This window comes from Palaemon carinicauda, chromosome 4 (assembly GCF_036898095.1).
Source record: "Palaemon carinicauda isolate YSFRI2023 chromosome 4, ASM3689809v2, whole genome shotgun sequence".
Taxonomy (NCBI): domain Eukaryota; kingdom Metazoa; phylum Arthropoda; class Malacostraca; order Decapoda; family Palaemonidae; genus Palaemon; species Palaemon carinicauda.
The window spans coordinates 106,493,679-106,506,178 of NC_090728.1; the positions used below are offsets into that span (position 1 = coordinate 106,493,679).

Consider the following 12,500-nt stretch of genomic DNA (forward strand, 5'->3'; position numbering starts at 1 on the left):
TAACTTAACCTAGCCATTGTCTGATTTGTTTTTTTTTTTAATCTTTCACTAAACTCTAATTCTAAAGACCCTGTATTGAAGATCATAGTTCATAAATACTTCAATGATTCTACATCATTAATCCTTTCGCCTTCCAATGATAATTCATTTTCCATTGCATACTCCATTCTCATCATCTCTGTCTTTTTTCTATTCATCTTCAACCCAACCTCATGTGATGTTTCATGCATTCTGGTAAGCAAGCATTGCAAATCCTGGACAGCATCATCAACAAAATTCGGGTGTAGAGTAGGAATGTGTTCGAATTGTACTTTGCGTGTCGAAAAATTCGGATACGACGAAAATTGCTTACTTCGGTATTCGACGAAAATTGCTTACTTCGTGTCGAAATAAAATTCGGATGTAGAGTCGAAAAATTCCTAATTTTATTATTTAAAATATATGTAGATATTCGTGTGTAGAGGTTCCGCTATATATATATATATATATATATATATATATATATATATATATATATATATATATATATATATATATATATATATATCTGTGGTTGCGTTTATATGACTTTTATTCTCATGTGCCTCCTCAGGGCTAATGATAATTCGGACGAACTTCATGAACTTTATTCCTCCGGTGAACTCGGTTTGACCTTAATGTTATTAGGCTTGGCCTAGTTTCAAAAAACTTTATCTTGAACTAAACGAAATTGTTAACTTGACCGGACTCTAATTACCGGCCATCAACTTAACTCAATCAGAGAGAAAGAGAAAAAGTCGAACCATTTCTTCAGTCTCTTGTCTGTAAACTCCAATCCTCCGAATGCCTTACTACTCGTCTCCCACATGGAAACTGGAGGTCACCGCCATTGCAGCATCAGTGGACTGGGATCTTTCACTCCCACTGGATAAACACCTAATTTCTCTTGTCGTCTTTCGTCATCTTGGGATATTGCGTTTCTATAGATATGAAAGTTTTTCATTAGTTGTTAGGAAGTTTAATTTTATTTTGGGCCGTTAGAAATTAACGGTTGGATTTTTCAGGTGACATACCCAATTGTGTTATATCTTTTTATTTTGTATAATTGTTGCCATTGCGATATATCATTTCGTTATTGATATAACTTAAGAATTATTTTGCTACTGTGTCCCTTTCTTGCAGATGCAATCCAATACATTTATAGATAATCTCTCTCTCTCTCTCTCTCTCTCTCTCTCTCTCTCTCTCTCTCTCTCTCTCTCTCTCTCTCTCTCTCTCTCTCTATATATATATATATATATATATATATATATATATATATATATATATATATATATATATATGTATGTATATATATACATATATATAATGTATATATGAGTATATATATGTTGTGTGTATGTGTGAGTTATGTATGAAGCATGCATATATTTGGAAGTACTGTATGTCGAGGTTCCACTTCTAGTTTCCATCCAGTGTCATTTCTGACTCGTAATATGATTGTTACCTTTCATGACAAGCGCTAGAATTTTGATGAGTTTTTAGATATTATCATACAGTCCTATGTTATGCATGCCCATCCTCTAATATAATTCTAGGTTAATATTAGTGCATTGAAGTTTCTTGTCACAATAAAGTCACTAATGGTTTCCTAACAATACTAACCCAGTGAAGTGTTTTATATGATAATCAAATTGCTCTAAAGACATCTATTTTCACAGTGGTTTTGGGAATGGGAAAAGGTCAAGTTAAGACTTAGGTATTCATTGAGAGAGAGAGAGAGAGAGAGAGAGAGAGAGAGAGAGAGAGAGAGAGAGAGAGAGAGAGAGAGAAACGTGCATGGCTCGTTGAGCTGTGTCAACGTTGTCGGGTAACTCAGCTTCAAGCAGAACCGTCCTGGGCTCTCTCGACTCTCGTTGTTAAATGTTGGTGCAAAAAGGTGGAATGAAAATCAAACTTTTAGTTGCATGTAACGATGGGATGCTCCTGGGGGCCAGGGTATTTACATACCCAACCCCTCTTCCTCCTCCTACTTTGGTGTGCCCATCAACCAACTCCCATGGCCCTCGGAACACACCTACAAAGTCGACCAAAACTGATCAATCAGTCACACAGATGAGGCGTGTGGGTGGTGACCTCCAAGTATTGATTGAACTTGATTTAAGCAAAGTTTAAAGAATGGAAATTTATAAGGTTCATATATACTATTTCTTGTGACTGATGTTGATGTTCCATGATTTTTTCAATTTAGTAACATTCTTTTTATCTTCCTTGATCAGTAGCACACATTACTATTTATCGTCGTTGATAAGCAAGAGAACGTTCATGGATTAAGAATGAGGAATTGGTATCTTATAAATCCCTTCTTATATAACCATACTTTCATGGGCATTTAACACACAGTACATATATATATATATATATATATATATATATATATATATATATATGTGTGTGTATATATGCGTGTGTGTGTTTGTGTATATATATATATATATACATATATATATATATATATATATATATATATATGTATATATATATATATATACATATATATATACATATATATATATATTATATATATATATATATATATATGTATATATATATATATATATATATATATATATATATATATATGTATGTATGTGTGCACATTTATAGTTAATCAACCAGGAGAGCAGGCAGGATTTTAGAAACTGGTATATAACAACTGACCATATGCATGTAATTAATCAGCTTAGGGAAAAATCAACAGAATATGACAAACCACTATGTATGGCATTTATAGACTCTGGGAAAGCTTATTATTATTATTATTATTATTATTATTATTATTATTATTATTACTAGCCAAGCTACAACCCTAGTAAGGAAAGCTAGATGCTATAAGCCCAAGGGCTCCAACATGGAAAAATATCCCAGTGAGGAAAGAAAACAAGGAAATAAATAAACGATATAAGAAGTAATGAAAAATTTGAATAAAATATTTTAAAAAATATTAACAATATTAAAACAGATAATTCATATATAACTATAAAAAGACCTATGTTAGCATGTTCAGCATAAAAACATTTGCTGCAACTTTGAACTTTTGAAGTTCTACTGATTAGGAAGATCATTCCAAAACTTGGTCACAGCTGGAATAAAACTTCTAGAATACTGTGTGGTATTGAGCCTTGTAATCTGAGGATTAACTGCATGCCAAGTATTACGAACAGGATGGAACTGTCCAGGAAGATCTGAATGTAATGGATGGTCAGAATTATGAAAAATCTCATGTAACATGCATAATGAATTAATTGAACGACGGTGCCAAAGATTAACCTCTAGATCAGGAATAAAAAATTTAATAGACTGTAACTACCTGTCCAACAAATTAAGATGAAAATCAGCAGCTGAAGACCAGGCAGGAGAACAATACTTGAAACAATGTAGAATGAAAGTATTAATAAATTGATCACCAAAAACCTTAAAAGCTTTTCTCAATAAGCTAATCATTTGTGCAATTAAAGGAGACAGTCCTAATGTGTTTCTCAAAAGAAAATCTGCTGTCGAAAATCACACCTAAAATTTTAAAAGTCATACAAAGTTAAAGAAACATTATCAATACTGAGATCCGGATGTTGAGGAGCCACCGTCCTTGACCTACTTAAAATCATACTTTGAGTTTTGTTAGGATTCAGCTTCATACCCCATAATTTTGCACCCTGCACTAATTTTAGCTAGATCTCTATTATTGATTCTGTTAAAACTTCATCAGTAATCAAAAACCTTCAAAGACTGAATAGATGAGCCGTATGCTAGACTACTATGAAGATATCTATACGTGAAGTACAGCAGTCTCAAAACTACATAAAGATAGTGAGAAAATTCTCTTTGAGAAAGGAGTTAGACAGGGAGACCCCATTTCTCGTAGATTATATACAGCGCGCCCGGAAGATTTTAGGAATTTAGATTGGAAAATAAAGGAATTAACATTAATGGGGAATACCTTAACAACTTAAGATTTGCGGATGACATAATTCTCTTTTGTGAATCATAGGTGGAATTGCAAAAAAATGATAGAAGATTTTGGTAGAGAAAGCAGAAATGTACGGCTGAAAATGAATATGACTAAAACTAAGATAATGTCCAATGAAAATGCAGAGACAACAAATAAGGGTTATTAACGAAACTCTAGAGATTGTTAATGAATATACGTACGTAGGACAGACAGTAAGTGTTTGCCCATGACATGAGACCGAGATTAAAAGAAGGATAAGCATGGGATGGATAGCTTTTGGTAAACAAAATGAGATTATGAAAATTAGAATGCCATTTTCTCTGATAAAAAAGTATTTAATCCGATGGTCCTACCAGTATTAACTTGTGCATCAGAAACTTGGAACCTTATTAAAGTCTTCCAACATAAGTTAGTTATAACCCGAAGAGTTTTGGAAAGAATAATGATGAGAATAGTATTAAGAGACAAAAAAAAAGAGCATTATGAATACGAGAACAAACTAAAGTAGATGATATTCTGACATGTAAGAGAAAGTAATGAATGTGAGCAGGACATATAATGATAATTACGGATAATATATGGACGAGAAAAATAACATAATGGGTCCCTACGGATTGCAAATGAAGCAGGGGAAGGTACAGAAGACGATAGATTGACGAGCTCAGAAAATTTGCGGGTATAGACTGACACGGACCAGTCACTATAATGATGCTGTAAAATGTATTCAGCCTTGCAGTTTTTCATGTTTAATCATATTAATATCAGTACCAAGTATGGTTTCCGGAAACACTTATTTGTCTAATCGTAACAACTGTAGATGGATTTATATATGAACAATAATTGTATGCTGTATCCTTGTTGAAAACATACTCATACAATCGTTACAGGAATTACTTATTTTTCTTAAGAGTTTTGTTTCCATTGCTGTTTCACTTTGTTTTGCTATGTCTTTGATACCCTAGACCCTGTCTTTAGATTTATATTTGCCCGGCTGTTTAATGTGTTTTTAATTGATTATCTTTTGAATATACTTGGAAGGAAGAATGTTCATAATAGGCAGACGATATCTATAAAGTGTCACAGTAATCAACTCATTTTAATAACAATTAAACCTTTTAGAAAGCTGGAATTTATTGTTTGGATTGGCTCCGATGCAAAGATTTCGTTTTGGGAGGTTTCACGGAAATTCTCTGAAAGGACTTAGATTGCTTTTGTGAAAATCAACCTCTGGTGGAGCCCGTGTTCATTTCGATTTGAGCCACGGACCATGAAGAAACCAGTTTGAGAGTTGTGTGAAAAAGTACATGAGCATTAGTTTGAGAATTGTATAGGTAAGGTTGAGTGTGATATGAGAAAACAATTATGTGTATATGGTCCAGGAATTTTAAAAAAAAATAGTGTCTAAATGTGAATTTTGCTGGGCGATATAATTGTGGTTGTGCTAGGTGACTGAAGTGCAAATGTAGCAGCAATATTGGAGAAAGAGATGGTTTTGTTGATAGATGTAGAATTCCTGAATGTATTTTTTCCAACTGTAGCTTGAATGTTAGAGTGGTTTCCAAAGAAATATATTCATAAACACACTTGGAAGAGGAAAAGTGTGCATGTTAAGAGTTAGCAAAATTATGTGTTAGTACATGGGTACAGGAGAACCAGTTGATGGTGTACAAGTGCGAAAATTAATTGAGAGTATATATCCTATTTTGATGAAGCAAAAGTCGAAATGAGAGTAAGAGTAATTGGAAATTTAGGGGTTAAGGTTTTATTGTAAATGTAATTAAGACAAGATGGAAGCGGAACGGGAAGCGCACAAAGAGAATTGATTTAAATGTTGTGGCTAATGTTAAGAACCCGGGAGAGAAAAGAATACTCTGGCATAGCGACAACGGGGAATATAGGATAAGGCACAAGGTAATAGAATCGGTAAGTATTGGTCGGAAAATTGAAAATTCCTCTTAGATAAAAGGGTAGAGTATTTGAGGTGAAATTATATGGAAGAAGAACTAATTTTGCACAGGTACATTGGAAAATGAATAGCGTAGACAAGAGGGAAAGTGACAAAGAATATAAGTAAAGAGGTAGAGCGGAAGAGATGAAAAAGAACATACGAGACCAAATGAAAAAATAAAAAAAAAATTCTTCTTCTGGAAAGTGAATACACAAAGAAAGGTTGATGAACAATTGGATATCAAAATATACCATGCCAATATAGAGATACTGCCTTCATGGCCCCCAGGAAACCCAAATGGAGGATTTTAAGCTTATGCAGTAAAAATAGAAAGCTGCTTCTAAAATTTGTATGATGAAAACAAAGCGTTTGTTGAAATATGCACGTGGGAGATTGGAAGTTTTTGAAAAAAAAATAATTTGACTGTGGAAATATAAATAAATGTTTATAGATATTATAGTACTCATTTGAGAATAAGAAAGAGAAAATACATGGACTGTTTAAAAAGTCAAAATAGTTGCAAAAGTAGAAAGTTGAGGGTAAATAAGTGCAAGGTTAAGAGTAAGAATAATTAAAAGAGGTTATTTCATAAGATTAAGAAAAAACCGTGAGTGTCTTGGGAAGTCAAGGTGAGAATGTCCGATGGACTGTTTAGCCAACTTTCCTTTATGGAAGTTGATATATAACAACTCTATGGAAATGGACTGTTGAAAGTGAATATAAAGTTAATGGCTGAAGTATTTAAAATTGCCTGGTTTCATTGTGTACGTGCTGCATGTAGGATTAGAATACTAATAGATGTTGAGGTACTTACTAGTGGTGTAAAGGTTGTTGTAGAAGAAAAATGTACCTGCATTTTTTAGATGGTTTTGGTCAAGTAAAAAGACTGGATGACGTTAAATTGGTGAAAATGGTTTATATTTCAGAAATATTATTAGAAGATGGCTATCCACAAGGGTCGGATAATTGTGTTAGAGATTTTTGAAAGAAAAGGCCTAATGTCTAATAAATATGAGAATGGGTGAAGGGAAGAGGTCAATGGTACGGTTTGTGTGGTGGGTTTTATATAAAACTAGTGACTTTTCTTTGTAAATTCATAATACGTTCAAGGGCCTTTCATTCACGATTCAATGAATAAAGATTATTGTGGCAGAGATAGATATGTTGTTGTTACTTATGTACCTCTTGTTAAGGAAACGATTTAGTAATGATGATGTATATTTATTACCTTTTCATGATATGGAATACCATATCAACCCGAAGAGGAAGAAGGTAGGGAAGAAAATATGGGGAATTGTGTTTATATGTGGTTAGGGGGCACATCAGAGAGAGGGGTCTCTGAGCCCCAAAATTTACTCGGTAGGCCTTCGGCAAGACGCCTTATGCAACCCCAGGGAGAGCTTATATGGAGGTCTCTATATATTAGCACTTGAGGAACGAGCTCATCATGTATTCTTGAATGGATGCTACATGCCTGTGTGTAAGGGTGTGCCCGTACACAGAAAACGTGTGTACACAAGAGATTGTGAGAGAGAAAGACACGAGCGATAAAAATGCGTTAACTATTTTATTTCATGTCTTCTCTGGTTTATATTTTCACTGTTCAGAACCTTATTGACAATACAGTTGATGATATTTCCTTTTGCAAATTAATAATAATTTCTTAAATGTATGCAATCTTGATTAAATGCCAAAATATTTAATGAATAGATAGATAGATACATAAATGAATTATGTATGTATGTATGTATATATATATATATATATATATATATATATATACATATATATATATATATATATATATATATATATATATATATATATATATATATATGTATATATATGTGTGTGTGTGTGCGTGTGTGTGAAAATATAAAATACGATACCAAGTATTGGCTTAATTTTTAGATTGTGCTATTTGTAAAATACAGCTTCTTGGCTTATGGCTGACTTGAAACTACCAGCTTGATTGAACATGGTTGTTCTTAGAATATTAATTGATTTTGCCTTTCTTATGTATGTATATAAATTCCAGGTAAAAATATTCGTGTATTGGATCGTTAGCTAATATTTTCATTTGATTTCATTCTTATTTAACGTTTTAGAATTGGATTAAAGCATACGACTGACCAAGGAGGGGACATTTTTTTCTTGTAAAAATTATTTAGCACAAGAGTTCATGTCTTGTCTTATTGTATATCTGGAGTAATGCATTTAATAATTTATAAATTATTTATTGCAGACTTTTAAAACCTGAAGAAGTCGTTTCCGCACAGCATTACCATAGTTTTTATATGGTAACAGTAATTTGAATTCGCTGAAACATGATAAGATGTGTACCGTTAGGTTTTGAAGAATGAATATCACTCTGTGGATATATGTTGTATAAAACTATGCTGACTAGAATTAGCTTTACCGATTGGCAATTCTTTTTGTTGATATTTTAATTAAGGAAGGTGCCCCAGATGTTAATCAAACTCGGATTGCTCCACGGGTCATAGAAAATGAATAAAGAATATTATAAGATGACGATGTATTACATAGGAGTAAATTATTCTTAAAAAACGAAATGTCACTTTTATTGAGGAAATATATACATATATATATATATATATATATATATATATATATATATTTATATATATATATATATATATATAATGTTTTGTATATTTCTTAAAGTTAGATTCATTTGTGGTTTTGGGGCGTATTTTTCCAAGTTTGCAGACTGCCTTTGAAGATAGATTTTAAGTGTTTTCTTTCAAAAAGACGTGATATTCCTAACTGAGATGACATCTATTATTAGAAACTGAGAACATTAGCTTCACACCGGAAATCTGGGTAGCACCCGGAAGGTTTGGCCATGCTTAAGACGTTGTCCTGCTCAGGAAACGTATATCAGGCAGGCCCTCAACTAAGGGAATCCTTCCCAAGAGGTCCATGAATGCAACCCGAGGCTGTGTTTTACATTTCAAAGACTTTCTCAAATGAAATGTTCTGGAGGCTGACTATCTCTGTAGGTCCTACCACTTCCATGCCGTGGATTTTCTGCCCCTTCCCCTCCCCTTCCCATTTATCCCATCTCGGAAACAGTTTTTACTTCCCTGCTTTTGTCGACTCTTCGAATAATACATCGGAAGTCAGTATCTTTGCAGATGCTCTCTTTTTCCTGACACTCAAGAAGAATTTTGCTGTTCACATCCTTTAATTTTTATCATTTTTATTCTTACTTGGCTGTTCATCTCTCTCTCTCTCTCTCTCTCTCTCTCTCTCTCTCTCTCTCTCTCTCTCTCTCTCTCTCTCTCTCTCTCTCTCTCTCTCTCTCTTTGTTTTTCATTGAAATTATTGTTATATTTGGACTGCCGTCATCAGAAATAAAACATGTTCCATTGATGAAGTCATATTTGTCTCAAGGGATTTCTGGGTTATTAATCATTCTAATAAAAGTCGTCTTTGTTTACAAATACACTTCCAAAGTTTACGGTGCATCATCTTGATCTGAATTCCAAAGAAACGTATGCTTGTAGTTGAGTTTGCCCTGTAATATTATTTTCGAATCCATATCAAAGTTTATCAATTATACACTGTGACACATAAATCCACGTAATCACTAATATATGCAATTTACCACTGAGTCTCTTAGAGATGATTATGTGCAGTTGTTACTCGGGATGAGGTTACAAGCCCCACAGTCTCCCTCTTACCCATATAAAGCCTTACGCTACTTGTTTTTCTCTGGGAAATCTTGCGTGACGAGTGCTATACTTCCAGCCATTATTCCCCCAACCCTTAGGCATGTAAGATTGATAGTCTTCTGTTGTATTTCATTCGCCTCTCTGTTTATTAAGTAAGCATTCTGTTTGCTGATTGTATCGATTATAGTGTTTTCGTGTGGGAAATTTTGCACAGCTATGTGTGTTAATGCACTCAGCATTTAGCATTATATTGATCAGTTAGTATATGTTTAAAGTTCGCTAATGAATAGTAGAGACAAGGAACAGTGACAGTGCCGTAGAGACTGACTATATATACATATAATCATCACACAAGCCCCCTATATATGGGGGGAACGGCCAGGAAATGGCAGTTAATGACGCAGCAGATAGACCTATAGGTTCCCCTAAACTTCCGATCCTTAGCTCACAAGGATGTTGAGGTGGCAGACACCACAAGAAACTGTCGAGCATGAGTGGTTCTCGAACCCCCGTCCGGCAGATCGCCTGGCATGAACGTTTCTAATAGGCTACTACAACCCTTATTCATCTAATTAGCAAGTACCTAGAGACTTTATATATATATATATATATATATATATATATATATATATATATATATATATATATATATATATATTAGTTTTTGCATATAGTGTTTACATAATATTGTGTGAATTGTTCTTGTGAATGACCCTTCTTTAGAATTGACGCTCCCAAAGTGATATTTAAAAACTAAATACCTAAGTCTTACCTGGTTGAGTGAAAAAGACATTACCAACCTTCTTTGGCCAATGGTAGGATCAATGGCTCCTCCTGTCTATAGTATTTACACGCTTACATGCGCGCACACACACAAGGTAGGGATTGCCATTGCAACCAGGAGCCCCATTTCTCATAAAATGCTCATGCAAATAGTTCTTCCCACATATATATATATATATATATATATATATATATATATATATATATATATATATATATATATATATATATATATATATATATGTATATATATATATGTGTGTGTGTGTGTGTGTGTGTATTTATACGCGTGTGTATCTATTCAAAAGAGCTCAGGCTTCAGGTATTTCCGTTGGTCATCACAAGGAGTGAGGTTGCCAATATCACACTCATTTTCTTAATCATAACAAATACTGTTACTAAATTACTGATCGGTAGATTTGAGTGTGGTGGCTTGGATCGAACGGAGTTTCAGAGTTTCTAAGCCTGAGCACTAAACAACTTGAACTCCTAGTCTCAGTGCATTCTATGAATTTTGAGAATGGATTGAACTCTATACAGTATATACATATATATATATATATATATATATATATATATATATATATATATATATATATATGTATGTATATATATATATATATATATATAAATATATATATATATATATATGTATATATATAAATATTTATATATATATATGTATATATATAATATATATATATATATATATATATATATATATATATATATATGGTATAAGATCACCAAATTGATAACATTTATTCTGATTTTTTCATCAAATATGCATGTTAAAATTACGTCCAGAAAACACAAGATTAAACGTTTCTATTATATTTTTCAAATCTTTACTAATTTCGCGTCAGTGAATCGTTAAACTAATTTTTATACTAACCACATTATCTCAAAAAGAAATTTTAAACTCTTCAACATTAATTATAATGTTTCAAATAAGATGTCAATTGCTTAATGTAATTACCGGAAAATATCCACACTAATGTATTGCCATAAAGTTAATGAAATATTATCATTTATCATTATCGGATTAATACAGAGAATACAGCAGGTTTATGGAAACGTTTTTTTACTCAACATTTATATAGATACACTTGAGGTATTTCATTAATTATAAACCCCTGGTATCCTGTATTGATTTATTAATGATAATGATAATATTATTATTATTATTATTATTATTATTATTATTATTATTATTATTATTATTGTTGTTGTCAGTAGGGTGTAATTTAACGAGATCACGTAGTTACATTTATATGCGACCAATTTTCATGCCGGAATATTGATCCTTATAAAGACAAAAATTAATAAAGAAGATGGACAGCTGAGGATTAAAGGGTCATCATATCAAAATTTTCACACTATATCCCTAGGCACTCTAGAGTCGGCACCATTCCTACAATATCGTAACCCCGTACGTTAGGTTATATAACGACAGAGAAAAATTACCCCTATGACATTTGAGTGCAATTATCATTTTCATTTTCTCCCATAGATACAGAACCATAGAATCTGTGTAGAGATAAAAACCCAGTCAGAGTTAATTAAATAATGCTCTTCATTGACGTTGATAAATGTAGGGGAAAAGGATTGAGTTAGTGAATTAACACTGTTTTACCGATTAAGAGCCCATTCAAGTGTGAAGCTAAGATATAGTTTGGAATGATAAGTACTGCTTTAGTGTGTTAAGTGATTAGTGAATGTTTGGTTATTTGCTTAATTTGAAGTCGATTGGGGAAGTAAATGCACCGAAGAACAATATTTGCTCATTAAGTCGGAGAAATGGTGTGAAGGGGAACGTTGCTTATGTTCTTTTGACTCTTGTTTATTTTGTGCATTTCTCCTTCGTATCTCATATTGGTATTTATTATGCACATCATTTAGGCTAGTTTCCATCTTAACGTGCTACGTATTACAGGAATAATGTAATTTTTGCGTGTATTTATGAATATATACGAGTGTATATCTTTATTTTGTATTCTAGGAATAACGAGGTATGTTTAATTTTCTTTGTTTTATTATTCCTCTAATTTCTTTTTGCCCTTATGGTAAATGTTCCTTCACG

At 32.6% G+C, this 12,500-nt stretch overlaps 1 protein-coding gene across 4 annotated transcripts in view; it reads left to right on the forward strand.

Moving 5' to 3' along the window:
- LOC137640087 (teneurin-m-like) overlaps positions 1-12,500 on the forward strand; it is a 551,305-nt gene that overhangs the window by 196,670 nt on the left and 342,135 nt on the right. The gene's annotated exons all lie outside the window — the stretch shown is intronic.